Source organism: Glandiceps talaboti, chromosome 7, assembly GCF_964340395.1.
Source record: "Glandiceps talaboti chromosome 7, keGlaTala1.1, whole genome shotgun sequence".
NCBI lineage: Eukaryota > Metazoa > Hemichordata > Enteropneusta > Spengelidae > Glandiceps > Glandiceps talaboti.
This window is the reverse complement of record NC_135555.1, coordinates 3,021,852-3,027,851: the sequence shown is the minus strand read 5'-3', so window position 1 is coordinate 3,027,851 and position 6,000 is coordinate 3,021,852.

The window sequence follows — 6,000 nt, the reverse complement described above, 5'->3', positions numbered from 1 at the left end:
GCCTAGCTTTGTGCCGCGGTCCTACTATAGTGAAACCCCACCCATCTCATCAGCAATAATTTGGTCTGTTTCTAAAGAAATTCTGCCGGCATATCTCTATTGTTTATGCAAATAATCCCATATACAAGTCTTCGACCTTTGTCGGCTCCTTTTGAAGTAGAGACGCGGAAGTAAACCGACAATTCACATGTAAACATAGGGCGATGGTAGGGGGCGTCGTTACGACTTGACTCTGAACTTCACATGTGGGGGGAATCCCTTCAAATCGACTGGGAAAAGTGGGGAAAAAATTCCCTTTGTCTGACGCAGCTGTAGCAGGGTGGAATTTTCCAGGGGCCGTCAGTCAGACATCTGTCTGTAAAACAAATGACGTCGCATGTGAGCTGTCACATCATGTTCTGGATAGATTGATGTTGTGAAGTAGCTTTGATTGATGTGCATTGACTAAGCAAGCATTTATGGATGCAAAGCCTGCCACTTTGACAAATGGTGTACTCGTTAAATGTGACAGTTTCATGCGCTCACCTATCATTTGAACTGCCGTATTCAGGACTCTTTCAAATAGAATCCTGCATTTGCTCTCCTGGTTTCTTTACTTCTTTAATAATAAAACATTGCTCTTTTAGAATTTACGTGATGTGTCAAGTCGATTGCATGCACAGGGGTGATGGTACAACACATTTGTCATTCATCCAGCGTTGTTTGATTGGGCACAATTTATGATGACCCGTCTGCCCTTAATATAGACAACAAATCCACATTACTCAAAGTCACTCTCCCATTTTAACTTTGTTAAGTTTAAAACATTTTTTTTTGTTCGTAATCTGTAGGTTTGTTCCTTTCTCATTAAGCCTGTCTTTAATGAAAGCAGTGTTTGCATACATATGCTATTAGTGGCTGTCAACCACAATATCTCAGTGTTGCTTACAAACTTGAATGATTTATCAAGCACAATTCAATGTCCCCTGACACGGCGTGTGTAAGGATAATGAATGATAGCGTCACTCTGAATGGAAAATACTGCCTTTCACTTCAATTTGAGTTCAACAGATTATGAAACCTTATTAATGTAGGAGTGTTTACAACCATTTCCCTTTTATAATTTGTGGGCAGGGGTCACACTGGGCTCTCAAGGAAGGCCGTTTGAGGTCAGAATGGCCATCTGGTGGGAGGATAGAATCTGTCTGACTGTGTCAGAATATAATGTATTGTTTTGCTAATAGAGGCCATTGACTTGCATTATACTTTTAGTTTGGTTTCATGTTATTAAGGTAACAGGTTTGTGTTACCATCCATTGATTGATACTGTCCTCAAAATAGCACAATTGTCAAAAGATCAATTTTTGGACAATTGATGTTAATATATGTCTGTATTTAAAAAAAGATGTGTCTGGATTAGAAACTGTTGTCAGTGTGGTGTTTTGATGTCAGTAAACAAAAGTTTCAGTTATGTTATATTGATACAGTGTAGCCACTTAACACTTTGTACAGTTAGTCTGGATAATAACAAAGAAGATATACAAAGCAGATTAGTTAGAAAAATCTGTCCAGATTACAAAGAAGTACAGATTATCAATTTGTGAAATTTCCATGTTATAGGCAATTATCGAGATTAACAAACAATACAGATAATCAGTAACTAAACAAAGATTTAAAATTTTCAACCATTTTAGGAACTGTCAGTCCAGATAAACAAATCGTACATATTATAAAACAATGGAATTAAAATGTTGACAAAGCAGCATAAAATAGAAATAACTAGTGTAAGGTCAGATCACAGATTACAGAAAAGAATTTATATTGTAATAAATTGGATTATCTGATGGTAGATACTGACTGCATTCCATATGTAGAACAGTGAGAGACAGGCCAACATTTTAATAAGTTGAAGGACAGTTTGTAGGCAAGAGTGAATAAAACCTAAGACTTTATTTGATTGCTGACAGTCAGTAATGATATATGCTTTTGAGACCAATTGATTGAATGGTTTGTAATTAGTAAAATGATGTATCAGCTGCGATGTATAGAAGTTTAATAATAAGCCACAGCCATCTGTCTTTGCTTTGTTTTCTCAATGCCCCAGTTTTAAAGCTCACCATGGTACTGGCTGGCACATACAATTTATGCCAATCAATCCACTCTGAGAGTCGTCAATCATCAACATTCAATAAAGCCAATATGGAAATGAGGCAATGAAATCCAGACATGTGTACTGGCCACACCACACATCACTTTGCATATGAATGAACTACAGCTGTCAATCAAGTTCAATCCTGTCAATCATTCACCTCATGGCTTCTTCATAGACATGTTTACCATATTGTGAAATCTGACATGTTTTGTTATATAGGCTTGTTAATTTGACCACATAAGGTGTGTTCTCTTTAGATATATTACAGGTTAGGAATTATATACGTCATTCAATTTAAGTTGTTTTTGACGAAGACCTTGATAGCTCATTGTTAATTCGTAAGACGAGAAAGATGAACAGCAGAGACATTTTGCTATCTGTTAATCTGTACTTACAATGGCCTTGTACTATGCATGTCTACAATCATACATCATTTACATGCCCTTGTTGCTTTCACAAATCTGACAAAAATAATATACCCCCCCCAAAAATATATAAATTAGTAGCAGTAATCCATTTATAAATTGAATATAGGAATCTCTTGATATACAAGGAAAAATCAATGCTAGATGTTTTAGTATATTTATACGTGAGTATTAATAGAATGATGGGAAAAAAAAACAGTTCTGTCCTAGGTTATTTTATATGATTAACTGACAAGTCGTGCTTGTCAAAATGCTGATAAATCATCTTTGCTGAATAGGAAAGTGGAATGGTGATTTTGTTATTGTATTGCTAATGCAGGATAGAGGTGTTGGATGAATACAGTCAGATCAGACGTTGATGTGTTCAAACACTGCATGTCAATCTTAACGTACATCATCAATCACGTTATTCAATGGTTTCAATTCTTAGTTTGATAAGAACAATACAGACTGAAAACAAACTCCTGTGTTGCTTCAATTCATGATAAAATGTAGCTGTCTGGGTTGTATGTGTCTTCATGCCTATTCAATTCTGGAACTCTCTGTTGCTTTTGTTTGTGCATCTATCAGTCAAGCAGCCAGCTGTCAATCATGCAGCAAGCTGTCAATCATCAGGTGTCTCTGATAATTATGTTCAGTTGGCATGCAAATTTGATACACTATCACCACACTGTGTGCATGACCTTTAAAAGCAATCTTGTCTGTTTTTCAACAGTTTTTCCCGCTTTAATTTCTTTTCTCCAATTATTTTGGCATCTTTTTGCAATAGTTCATCACCTATGCTGAAAGCAGGTGATATTTTCGTTGTTGATTAAACAAGACCTGCTCAACCAAGCTTGAAATTAGTAGTTGTTCAGTTAACATCATTTGCATATCATTTACATGTCTTTTGACAGTTCAAGTGATGTATTAGAGTCATACTTGTCCAGAATGTAACATAATTGACAATGTCATTTGTAGGTGAATAGATTTGAAAGTATTGATAGTAATATTTTGACATTGGCACTATATTTTATCTCACTTGCTTTTGGGTAAACCTGGACTATTTGCTTTAGCTTGCTTTGACTAATACTTTTCAATCTCAAATTTGACAGACAGGTGACACATTTGATATTTACACAGTTATCACTGCTAATAATATATAGTATTATACATTTATGATCTATATATGTCATAAATACTTCAGCTATTTGGTTAACATGTCAGAACTATGAACATTTAATGCATATGAAATAAAGTAGAAAAGTTAGTTTTGCGAGGACAAGATCTCATCTTGCAGACAGACTTCCGTTGATCATATGCCAGAAATTGGTTCTTCAACGTAATTGAACTAATACTGATACTGACAGAATATGTTTACGGAAGGATGAAAATAGAATATTTTGTATTAATGCCACAAACCTGAGTGTTAATTCTTCTCACAAGATCTATATTCTTCACATAATTTGAAGGACTCACAATTGCTACAATAAAAGTCAGTTGTGCTAAAGATGATTAATTTTGGAAAATTATGCATAGATATTGAAACCAGGCATCATACTTTTTGTGATGGTTACTGAAATGTATGTTAAGATTACACACAATACTAAATCTTTGATAGAGATATTTCCTACTGCATGCCCTAGTTTGTATTACTGCATTAACCGTTAATAATCTGATTGTTAACCAGCCGTCCATCCTTACACAAAGGTGTGTTATAGTGGATGGCGACAGGTCAAGATGTTAGTACTTGCATTATTGTACAGTTGATATGCATGGATGCCTACATACTTCACATTGTGTAATGTTCATAGACTTGTGTAGTCACCACTTGAAATGCTGTATAGCTTTCTTGCTACTCATCTCCACATTGTTTCCCTATAGACACAAAGGTGGTCTGCTGAGTAGCCTTCAATCCACATCTACTCCAGGGAGCTGTATTTTCCTCCAGCTCATAGAGAACTGATGGGACCCTGGGGGGCTGCCTGGATTCTGGCTTATTTCCCTTCAGGATAAGGGGTTTGACATCAAACAGTTTGGTGCTGATGATGGAAATATTTTCCCTTGTTTACTCCAAACTGTTGTGCTTGTTTATCATATGCAAATTTGTTGCTAATCATGCAGTCAAGGTCATTGATGATAATAATTTTGATAGGTATAGATTCTCTGAAGGTCGTACAAAAATTATTTATAATGTATACTCGTATTCGTAACTTGTGTGTGATAAACATAATCCAGCACATGTGTGTCATAAAGATGATTTTTATTCTGTTGTAATTCCTATGTCATTTATAGCTTATAGTATTCATCAATGATTCATAGAGTCACTACATGGATATGATTGATAATATGGGATAGACTTCCTACAACTTAATTAGAATTGCCTCTCTTCTCTTAGTCAAGATGTAATAGAAAATTTGAAATTAATTTCATAATTTGAATGTACTATTAAAAGAACAATTTGTCCTGAGATCATATGATGTCAACAGCTGGTCAACAGCTGGTTTTGTATTGTTACCAGTCTGAACCAAAGGATTTTGTAACAATGCTGTTATTAATTGCCCTGTAGGAAAATAAGTGAAATTACAAAACAAACATTTTGGTCAGTATGAAGTGTGTAAATAGAAGACCATCATGTAAAACATGTGGCCCAGAATTACATATATCATTGAAGTGTTGCGTATGTCCTCGACATGTGTGCTCCCTTCTACACACATGTATCAGGGTTCGAAATTAACAGTAGTCCATGTCCACAGACTACCATATTCATGTCATGGGGCTACCATTATTTGCAGCGGTAGCCCACTTAGGCTATCACTGATTATGTGATGACGGGAAGATTTATGAGCATAAAAGTATTTTAATAACACACTTATTTCCAATTTGAGGAACTCAGTTTTCAGTTCAGGAATATGAGACTGCTGGTCACCATCCTTGGGCTACCACTTTCTGAAATTAGTAGCACACTAGGACTACCAAAGAAAAAAGTAAATTTTGAACCCTGTATACATGTATAATTACAGCTTGTAACAATGTAACCTAGTAGAGAGAGCCACTTAGCCAATGATGATACATGTACTTGTGAAAGTTTCATGTTCTGTTCTTTTCTGCGTGTATTTCTGTGCCACATGTTTAGTGATAGGCATGTATTTATCCACTTTTATCTTTGTCTTGTTTGTTTTATTTATTTTAGTTACTTTACAAAGCTATTTTCCCCCTCATAATCACAGCATAAATACAAACTTCTGTTTGTCATTTGTAACAAGTGGTTGGGTATCTTGTACATAATAGCACCCCTGATCTTCTACTTCATACATCCAAGGATAAACCACTCATGTTCCCCCTCCTTTATGCCATTTAATCTCATATTGCAAATAGAATACTGTATTACCTGAGAGAAATGATACACATTAAATGATAAAGATATTGTGACACAATTTATAGATTATATTCTGAAACAATGTT